The 11,912-nt window shown below is 37.3% G+C and overlaps 1 pseudogene; it reads left to right on the forward strand.

Moving 5' to 3' along the window:
* The first annotated feature begins 9,086 nt into the window (after positions 1-9,086).
* Positions 9,087-10,741, forward strand: LOC125412041 (large ribosomal subunit protein P1 pseudogene; annotated as a pseudogene).
* The last annotated feature ends 1,171 nt before the right edge of the window (positions 10,742-11,912 follow it).

Below are 11,912 nucleotides of genomic sequence, written 5' to 3' on the forward strand. Positions count from 1 at the left end.
GAGCCAGATGCCTTCCAGGAGAATGTTGAAGGTGAAAAATCTTGAAGCTTTAGAAACACGTGTTGACCCAGACTTTTTGTTACATGTAAATACGTGTGAAAATATATGCGCATACATTTTAAGTTCCACATTTGTGATTACTAAACATTGTGTGCCCTTTGGTTTGGGTTTATTCTGCTTTGATAGGTTATTTGCTGTCCTAAGAGGATCAGGAATTTGTATGATAAAATTTCCAATTGGGAACTGGCCTCCTCCCACCCCCGTGCTAATAATTTACCCTTGTATTTTTTTGTATAAAATTGCTCACTGAGAAACTTCTCTCCAGTGTGGACTGCATGTCAGTGAATAAATGCTAAGAATCACGTTGGAAAGAAGTTATTGCTTTTTAAGATCTGGTGTATGGTAGAAAAAAAAATAGCTGTGATTGGGGTGATGGTTAGCTGCTACAGAGAATAACTTCAAAAGAAACTGTTCTCTTAGACCTCTATTTGCTCAGAAATTTGAGGGACAAAGTCCCCTTGTCTTTCCTCTTTTATTCTAAGGGTACCTGTAAGAGTAATGAGTTGCAGTTTCCCTTGGCACATGATGGTGAAAGAGTTCTGAAAGGTCTCCAGATATGAGCACATCATGAGTGGCATGGGTGTTCTTAGCATTTGGTGCACTTGCAGTAGTTAAAAGGAAATTTGTTGCAGTCCTGTAAATGTGCAGGGAAGATGCTGCTGTCCATGGTGTAATGCAAATGCACCTCACTTTTACATAGCTGAGAGCATCATCAGGAATGGTGCAGATGCCCAGAATCTGTGCTTCTCAGTGGTTGTCCAAATAGAAGCATATGCAGGGGAGCTTATTCAGTGGAGATCATGAATTCCTCATGAGACTGTCTTGGAAACTGGATATCTGAGGACTTTCTTGTAATATAATTAACACATACCATGATACCATTGACATATACTAGCCTCAAACATTACTGCTTTAAACCAATGATGATAATGTGTTCCTAAATTTTTTAATGATTTAGAATCATTAGAATATAAAAAATCTAATGTAGACTTCTTGGTGACTATGGGTAAAATTTTTATAATGCTATAGTGTGCCTGGCGGTGGTGACACACACCTTTGATCCCAGCACTCAGGAGATTGAGGCAGGCAGATCTCAGAGAGCTCAAGGCCAACTAGGCCTACAGAGCAAGTTTCAGTATAGCAAAGTTACATAGAGAAAACCTGTCTTGAAAAATTAAAAGAAAAAAGAACACTAGTTTCTGAATGGAATGCCTTGCAATATGAATGTAAATATGATGTGTAAAGGTGAATAATGTGTAAAGATTAAAGGTATGATTGATTTGAAATGTTTCTTAAAATGAGCTCTGAAGTCCCTTCTCTCATGAGCTCTCATAATCTTTATTCCACTATCTCCAATCAGATCCAATACTTCGTTTCAGGAAACAATTTTGTGCCACAAAAGAAATGTGAGCAAAAGATCTAAAAGAGCACAGTTTTCTGTTAATTTTAACCCTTTATACATATTTTCTTGTTCAGTTTCCTATGCTTGTTTTAATCTAAAATTAATATCACTTCAAACCCTCTCTCTCTAACACCTCCCAAAAGAAAACGCTTAAGTGGAATAAACGATCCAGCTATTCCAAGGGAAATCTTCCCCACTTTAACCCGTGTAGATGGCAGGCAGGAGTGCACATCATTTGCTGGAAGCTCCACAGCCTGTGAACTGTGTGTCAGAGCCTTGTCCTGTTGCTAGTGGCGGAGATAATCATGTTTTGTGTTTCTGTAACACCTTTCTTTTGTGGCACTTGTAGAATATGATGTGTTTTGCATCAGTAATCTCCAAACACCCTCATGGTTGTGAGACTAAATTGAAATGAGGGCTGTATTTTAGGCTGAAAGGTGGACTGGGAAAAGATGAAAAACAAAGATGCTGAGCACAGCATATCTTGTTGAGAGCATATGGAAATGTTCCGGGTCCAGATACTCGTTGCCTGTCACATTAAATGCACCATTCTCCGTAAGTGAATCTTTCTTTCAATCGCGGAGAGCCATGACTGAAAGCTGAAAGGAGGCTGTGGTGACCAAGCAGCAGAGTGGAACCTCGGGGCCTCTGTGTTTCCCTTTTAATTCTGTTCCTAATTTGTGATGTGACCCCAAGAAACCCTTTGCCCTCTTTAAGCTCCAATTGTTTTACAAAAATAGTGTTATGTCAGCCATATTGCTCAGCACCCTTACTCTGGCTCCCAACATTCAGCCTTTTGTAGTGTCTTTTAATTAATTTGTTCATCTATTCAACAAATATATATTGAACAGTATTTAAGGAACTGGCCCAGACACTTGGACTTCTAAAAGAAATTAAGACATTACCTTAAATTTTAAAAATACAGGTGTAAAAGTAACTTCATCCTAAACCATTATGTGTTAAATGTCACAGAAGTTTGTAAATTAGATACCAGGTGAATTCCGAGAATTTGCTTCTGGCTTGTTGGGTTGTCAGATAAGTTCTGTAACAAGGAAGAAATAGCAATAGAATTGGTACACTGTGATAATAAAACAAAACTGATTACAGGAAAACATAACAATATTTTAATTTTTAATTGTAACTGAAGAGAAATGAAGAGGGTTCAAATCCATGTTATCTAGGACAGTTTGTGGATGATTGTTTTTCACAGTTTAAGGTCTAGAAAAATTTCAAAACAGGAAGATTGGTGTTAACAAAGGCATTGAACAGAAACCACTAAGAAACATTAAGAGGTCAAAAGACTAAAAGTCATAATGAAAGGACAACACATCTTCATAAGGGTATGGGACAGCCTGAAGGGGTCCAAGAAATTATAATTAGAAAAGTTGTTGGCATAAACATTCACATGTGGTGGTTGGTCTGTAGTTGAAACTAACTGAGGGCTAAACTTAACAGAGCTGAAACGATTCTAAAAATCTGAGCCCACTGTTTTCTGTGCCCAGCAGAAAGATGCCGATGAGAAAGGAGAGACAAGAACCCTGAACACCACCCAAAGTGGACCAAACAGTGAGACAGAAACACCAGCAGACAGCAGGAGAAAAGTAAAATGAAGACTAAGCAGCAAATTACATTAAATTTGAAGAAATAACATAGAAGAGTCTGATTACATTAATTCTTTACTTAGGAATCTCTAAACCTCCTTTAGAAAGATGAAGTTCTAGCTGATCCAGAAGCTTGAGAAGTCATCATCCAAGCCACAGTACGTATGACAATGCACAGCTCAGATGCTGACAGTTCTGTTCTCCACAGGCAATAGGCTTCTCTTCCTTGAAATTGTTGTTGAATTAGTTTATTCACGTTTTATGAACATAAAACAGTAGTTAAAAAATAAACTTATTTGCTGATTCTGAGTGTGACTCGTGCAGAAAATATCCTGCTTTTCTATTATGAAGTACATCTTCCACTTAACTGAGAAATAAAAATTTTTATTCACTGATGTAGTCACTTTAAATTCTCCTTGTGGATCCATATACATGAAAAACTGGTATAACTCATGGAATTTTGCAATAGTGAGACATTTTCAATGTTTTTTTTAGGCAGTACACAATAAGCTAACAAATAAAAAAGATGAGAGATGCTTTCTTTCAATTTGTTCTTCATTATGTTTTTCACCTTTGACCTAGTTTTTCTTTCTTCTTTTTCTTTCTTCCTTTGATAACTGGTTTGCCTTTGATCAAGAGGAGTGAATGATCAGTGATCGGAATGCAAGTCTTACTTCAAAGATCACCAAGTCTTGATGACTAGTCTGATAAGTAATTCAGAACTTGCTATAATTCACAGTTCTACGCAACTCTGTGTAGCTGTATGTTCTTCTATTTAAAAAAGAAATAGAAAGAAAACTACCACAGATATGTTATCTGGCTTTCTTAGAATTTCTATAGATGATGAAAATACAAGTGCAATGGTGACCAGTGTGCTCTACGGGTCATTTGTAGTGACAAGACTTTGCATTTCAGGCTTTTACGTAAATTGATTTCTAAACTAAGGCAATGTATTTTTCTCAACATCCTAACACATAGTTATACATTCATAAATACAGCTTTATCGCTTCTGAACCTTCTGTCTGAGATGAAGTATAATATAAGCATAACTTACTTTATTAAATTTTTTACATTTCACTGGTGAAACTGTTACAATTTTCTCTTTGTTATATTAATTTTTAATGCTACATTTTCTCCTACCAGATTGAGTATATCACAGAACAAAAACCTGCTCTTATACACTCTACTAGTAATTTATAAGCATGTTCAATAAATAGCTCCCTTAAAACAATACTACCTAATATCATAACATGTATCTTCCATAAAAGTACATAATTTAATCTCTGATTCATAAAACATTTAGAACTTATTCTGTATATTTTATTTAATTCGACATTCACAGCTTTCAAGTAAAGTGGGTCACTAAATACTTTTATTATCTCTATTCTCAGATGAGAAAAGTAGAACTCAGTCAAATAAACTACTTGCTCACATTTATACTCATATTAAACATTTAAGACTAGACTTCTGGTATTTGGAAAATATCATGTCATATGATTGCTTGATTAACACTGAACACTAATGAGAGAGCTTTAAAAATGTTTCTCTCTGGAAAAAAGTATTTATAATCAATTCATTATGATATGAAAAAGAAAGTAAGTATAGGATGTCATTTGCAGAAAATGTGATCACATGCACTAAAAATTCAAATGAATCTAGATAAAGCATCAAAAGAATTAAAATTGGGCCAACCCACAGCCTACCTGTGGGCCTGGGTGGTAGTTGAGTTAGTCAGTCTGAGCCACTGGGGCCCACCCTCCTCAGGCAAGGGGGCAGAGCTACCTCCCCTACACCCACACCACCCTAAAATCTATCTTATCTAGGACCTGTTGGAACTCATGGAGTGATTGGTCCTGAGGATTGATACCCTTAGGATCTCCATGACTCAGGGCAGCCATGTTATATCCCAGAGAAATTTCAGTGAGAATCTAGTGATGATGGTGTACCAGAACCCAGAGGCCTTGAACCAGACCAATGACTCTTTGCCATGAACATTTGCTAGTAAAGCTGATTGGACAAAAAGGTATACTATGTAATGTATCATGACTCCTAATGCCACCACAATAAAGAGGCGTTGGAGAGGTAGGAAAGACAGAGAATCAAAGATTTTTTTGTTTTTCTTTTTGTTTTTTTTCTTGTTGTTGTTTTGTTTGCTTGCTTTGGTTTGGTTTGGTTTGAGTTGTCAAATTTTAGTTTGGGGATACTACAGAATTGAGGGGACAATATGAGGGGACAGAGAAATGAGCATAATTGGGGTGCATGATGTGAAATTCCTGAAGAATCAATAATGGAATTATGTTTTTTTTAAAAAGAAAGAAATGAGGTTATCAAAAAGTTAAACATAAAATGAAACAGATTCATTTATACAACCAATATTGATTATTTTTCTATCCTGCCAGTCAGCTCCCAAATTATGACACTGAGAATTATTATTAATTATGAAAGCTTGGCCTTTAGCTTAGGCTTGTCTCAACTAGCTCTTATAACTTAAATTAACCTATATTTTTAATCTATATTCTGCCACGTGGCATTTACCTCTCTTCCATCTTGTACTTCCTGTTTCCTTTCTCCATGTCTCGTCTCCTGGTGTCTCTACATTTCCTCTTCTCAGAGTCCTCTCTGTCTGTCTCAGAAGTCCTACTTAAACCCTTCCTACTATTGCCTATTCAGCTTTTTAATTATACAAATCACAGCAAATACATCTTCATTCAGTGTAGAAATATCCCACAGCAGTCAACAACGTTCGGTACAAAAATATAAAAATGATATTTTAAAAATATGTTTATGAGGGCTGGAGAGATGGCTCAGAGGTTAAGAGCTCTGACTGCTCTTCCAGAGGTCCTGAGTTCAATTCCCAGCAACCACATGGTGGCTCACAACCATCTGTAATGAGGTCTGGTGCCCTCTTCTGGCCTGAAGGCATACATGGAGACTGAACACTGTGTACATACTAAATAAATAATTTTTATAAAAAAAATATGTTTATGACAGCAAAAGTATTATAAAAAGCACCTACTACCAGATTAACACATTATAAGAGAATTGTACAAGAAAGATATCAAGGGTGACTAAGCTATAAAATCTCCTATAAGCCAGCATTTTCTTTACTTAAAATTGTCATTTTAACTGTAAATACCTAAACAGAAATGATTATAGCATTATCAGACATAATGTAATGATGAATCATAAAATGAGAGTCAAGAAAGTCTATTGACACTTTTTATAGTAACACTCCCCCCCAAAAAGCACGTTGTTCAACTTGTCCATATTATTTTTAAATGATAAATAGATCAGAGTATCTAAAGTTAAAAGGACAGATCTTTATTTATAAACAAAAACATACAAGAATACTGGTGCTAGCTGGACATGGTAGTGCACGATCTTAATCCCAGCACAAAGGAGGCAGGTGGATCTCTGAGTATAAGGCCAGTCTGGTTTGCAGAGCAAATTCCAGCATGGTCAGGACTACACAGAAATCCCTGTCTTGGAGGGGAAAATAATAATATTGGTGTTCTTTGCATGTAATTGGTGAGACTGCAAAACAGTTCAACATTGCACAGTACTTGGTAGCTTATTAGCAAGCTAAGCACACATACACAATACGCCCCAGCTATACAATTCCTAAGTGTTTACCAAAAAGAAATTCATTGTCTATACAGTAATGTGTATGAAAAGTTACAGCAGATTCAATACAGCAGTGAACCCATGGCATTAACCTAAATTCTGGTCAGTAGGTACACTGATAAACTGTTGTGAATATATACAATATATATACTTAGTAATAAAAAACACTGCACCACTGATGATGAACTATTGATATGCAACATTGGATAAAGTGAATATAATTATCATGAAAGGTTCCAAACAATAAAATAATAAAACCAAGTATGGTGGCTGTAACTCCAGTGTTCATGAGGGAGTTTTAGGCTAGTAAGACCCTGGCTCAAGCAACAACATTAAATCTAAAATATCAACACAATGCATGTAAGCTATATGTTTATAAATTTAGGTATAAATGATATAATTGGTGGAATACAGATCCATTGCCCCCTTGAGATAGAGAAAAAGGATGAAGAGAAAGAAAATGATGCAGTACTACTAGTAGCAGACATGTAGAAATGGGTTTAAGAAAATATATCTAGCCAGGCAGTGGTGGTGTATAATATCTTAATCCCAGAACTCGAGAAATAGAAATAGGTGGATCCCTGTGAGCGCAAGGCCAGCCTAGTCTACAGAGTGAGTTTCGGGACAGTCAGGGTTAGTTTCACAGAGAAACCTTGTCTTGAAAACACACACACACACACACACACACACACACACACACACACACACACAAAATTAAGCTCTCTTGGGTTTTTAAGTGGATTTAATTGATCACATTGGGCCGCCAATCTGTTGTGAAAGAAGCAGCGGGCTGCCTCCCACTGCCCACCTCCCAGCTAGCTTTACACTCGAAATAATTACACGAAAACTGTATTCATTTAAACACTGCCTGATCCATTAGTTCTAGCCTCTTATTGGCTAACTCTCACATATTGATTCAACCCATTTCTAATAATCTGTATTGCCACTTGACTGTGGTTTACCGGCATGAGTCCAACCAGTATCCGTCTCTGAGAGAAGAGCCATGGCATCTACCTGACTCTGCTTTCTTTCTCCCAGCATTCTGTTCAGTCTACTCCACCTATCTAAGCTGCTGTCCTATCAAAAGGTCAAGGCAGTTTCTTTATTTGACCAATGAAAGTAACACATAGGCAGAAGGCCCTCCTACTCCACACACACACACACACACACACACACATGCACACACACACATACACACACGAATCTAGCTAATGCTAAACTTGTGAAATTATATGCTTTCTTTCTGAGTGATGAAGGCTGTCCTTAAATTAAAGATTTTCCTTTCTCAGCCTCCCAAAGCCTGGGATTAAATTGATACCCATTTGGAGTCAAATGCTTTTATGGGACATGAAAAGCTGAGTAGTTCATCCAATGTGTATTTCCAACCTAAAAATCTCAAAATACTAGGCCTTATTTGATTGACAATTTACCTAAAAGAATATATATATATATATATATATATATATAATAAAAGACAGCAGCAACATTATGTCATGAATTTATGTAAGAAAAAATCTACAGGCTCAGTAGGTCACTGAGTTTCTCTGAAGTCTAGAGACTAGTTTGCCTCATTATGGGCTTTTAATTGCATCCATCCTTTTGTGAAACTATCCAGATCTAGACATCAAAATGTGTTATTATGCCTTGCACCTGCTAAAGCAGTCCTCAGAGCGATCACTCCAGGAATTTCCCAACTCAGTGGGGACTTCCTTATTTTCCTCTCTATAACTTTGTGAAAGGTTCAGAAAAAGCAGCTTTTATACTTCGTTTACAGCAGTTTAAAATAAAGACTAAAGAAAATACATGACTCTCCTATTTGGAAGTGACCTTTGCATCATTTCAATTTATTTGTTTTCATTCTGTTAGAGTGTGTGTAATGTATGTGTGTACTTGTTCTTTGTGTGTGTGTGTGAATGTGTGCATGTGTACATGTGTATATGTGTGTATGCACGCATTGCGTGCACATGCATGTGGATTCTAAAGGCTCATAGCAGAGGGTTTTCCCTCAGTGGCACTCCACCAATGTTTTTGATTCAAAGCTTGTCATTGAACCTGGCCTTACTGACTTGGCTAGACTAGCTAGCCAAGGAGCTCCTTGTATCTGATGTCCCTCATTCTGAAGTTACAGATTCCTGCCACTGTGCCTGCTTTTATGTGGCTTTTACAGGTCTGAACTCAGGTCCTTGAGTTTGCAGTACAAGCATTTTATCAAATAAGCCTTATTTAATGTCATCCCCCCGATAATTTTTTCTTTTATCAAAGATATTGATGCGTGATGGAAGGTTGTAGAATTAAAGAATTTAGACCCTCCCCTCAGTTGCTGCCAAGGTGCTCTGTCCTTCCAAGGGAGCTAAGGCCATGTTAGGGTGAGACCCTCACTTAATCAAGGGATTAGCACCATGTGGGCAGACCGGAATGTGGCCCCTGTCTCTGAGTTCATCTGCATCTACCCCACCCTCATCCTGCACTAGGTGACTGACATGGAGGATAAGATCAATGCCATCATTAAAGCAGCTGGTGTCTATTTCCCCTTCTTGGGGCCAACCATGCATGTGCCTCTTAGGATGCTCCTTTTTAACTTGCTTCTCTGGGGTTGTGGATTGAAGCTTGACTATCCACTTAAAAGTGAGTACATACCTTGTTTGTCTTTCTGTGTCTGGGATAGTTCACTCAGGATGGCTTTTTCTAGTTCAGTTGATTTGCCTGCAAATTTCAAGATGTTTTCTGCTGCTGAGTGATACTCCATTGTCTAAATGTACCACATTTTCTTTATCCATTAGATCTCCTGGGTAAACTGGGAGGAGAGGTAGAAGGGAGAGGATGGGGGATGGAAACATGAGGGCTCGAGAAGGCCAAGTTGGAGAAGGGATGGAGAGGGAGAGCAATGAAACAAATATCTTGATAGAGGCAACCATTATGGTATTATGGAGAAACCTGGTGCTAGGGGAATTCCTAGGAATCCACAAGGATGACCCCAGGTAAGACGCCTAGCAATAGTGGGTGTCTGAATTGGCCTGCCTCTGTAATCAGATTAGTGGCTACTCTGATTGTCATCCTGGAATCTACAATCAGGAACTGATGGAAGCAGATGCAGTGACCCATAGCCAAGCACTAGACTGAGATCCTGGAGTTCAGTTGAAAAGAAGAAAGAGGGATCATTTGATCAATGGGGGTCAAGATCATGATGGGGGAAACCACAGAGACAGTTGACCCAAGCTAGTAGAAGCTCACAGACTCTGCACTGACAGCTGGGGAACTTGCATGGGACAGAACTAGGCCCTCTGAATGTGGGTGACAGTTATGTGGCTTGATCTGTTTGGAGGGGTAGACCCTGGCAATGGGACCAGGACTTATCCCAGGTGCATGAACTGACTTTTTGGACTCCATTCCCTATGGGAGAATACCTTGCTCAGCCTTGATATGGGGGGAGACACTTGGTCCTGCCTCAACTTGGTATACTAAATTTCATTGCCTCCCTAAGGGAGACTCTACCTTCTCTGAGGAGTAGATGTGTTATGCGATGGGGAAGAAGATGGGGAGTGGGAAGAAGGGAGGAGGAGGAACTGAGGTTGATTATATATAATGAAAAAAATTAAATAAAAAATGGAAAATATGTTATAATCGATCACTAATTTATATTTGTCACTAGGAACAAGACCGGAGCATGTCTGGTGAGTTTGCAACAACTGTGGCTTTTATCTGTCATGAAATGTCATGTAATTGATTATTAATCTGTTGCATTATTTGAGTTGTTCAATTGATTTTTAATTCTATTAATGTATTTGGGATACTACTAATACTAATGAAAAGCAGTTTTTGCCAATGTTGAACATTTCTGACCTGGCTTGTTTACAAATGCCCTGGCCAAAATCAACAGTGAGAGCCTCATGTGCTAAATAGGGGCTGGTGGGCCTGCCCCAGCAGCTGAAGCCACACCAGCAGGCGGTCCTGCTCCCCTACCGCTGCTGCCTAAACTGAGGAGAAGAAAGTGAAAGCAAAGAAGGAAGAATCTGAGGAGTCCGATGCTGACAAGGACTTTGGTCTTTTTCATTAAATGTTTTGTTAACATGGCTAATAAAAAGATGAACCTGTTTTTTAAAAAAGGAATTAAAGAATTTAGAATTTGCTTCAAATTAAATTATTAACAACCTGTGTAATTTCTGAAGAATTCACTTAAATTCTCTAAGTGAATCCAAACATATTTATTTCATTTGCAATGAGATAGACATATCTTTTTTAGGTGTTGTATGAAAAAAAATATATTTGTTAAGTATTGTGTATGAAATAGATACAAAATATTTGGTAGCTAATATTAAAAAAATATTATTAGCTAAATCAATTCCAGTAAAAGCTTTAGTATTTTCTCTGGTCTCTTGCCATTTAATTGAGCCACTTATGAATGTGTATACATATAGAGAAAAAATACTTCATTCTCTCAACCTCTCTTTATATGTAGAATATGCATAGTACATATATTACATAAATTAATATATTTACATATGCATTATTCAGCATATATATTCATTTTTCAACAAACAAATATTAGCCTTCTATATAGCTAGGAAGTAATCTACAAATTTATATCACATTTTGCGTTTTCAATTTCAAGGTTGTATTCAGACTTACATTTTCACCCATTAAATTCTCATTTTGCAATAATTACTATTTAGTGAAATATTCTTCTATAATTACTTTTTTGAAATCTCAAAACATTCTTTAAAGAATGGCAAAATTAGAATATAATGAACACTGTTTTTAATAAGTGCACATGCCTTCAAAGAAAAAAAGTGGCAGAACATTGAATTTTTATTGAAACTCTTCCTTTACTATAATGCCAGGTTGTTTTCTTTAAAAAAAAAAAGAAGAAGCATGAAGAATAAGCTAAAGTAATGAATAAAATATTTATTGACTAAATTTGGCAGTGTCAACAAAGGCGACATTTAGAAGCATCACTTGGACTCTCACTGTGTTCATACCCCCGTCACAATATATGCACCAACTTTCATAAGGGAATCTGTCTTTCAATCTGAAAGAAGACCATGACTGAAGGCTGAATAAAAGAAAGATTCTGTGACTAAGCAACAGACTGGAACTTCAGTGTTTGTGGATTTTCATTCTAATTCTTTCCCTAATTTGTGATGTGCCCTGAAGAATTTCTCAACCAGTTTTTGCCTCTTCCTTGGCTGCAAAATGGTGGCACTCACAGTCACTCTTCTCCCAGACCG

The sequence above is a fragment of the Myodes glareolus genome, chromosome 4, assembly GCF_982192425.1.
Source record: "Myodes glareolus chromosome 4, mMyoGla1.1, whole genome shotgun sequence".
In the NCBI taxonomy this organism is placed as follows: Eukaryota; Metazoa; Chordata; class Mammalia; order Rodentia; family Cricetidae; genus Myodes; species Myodes glareolus.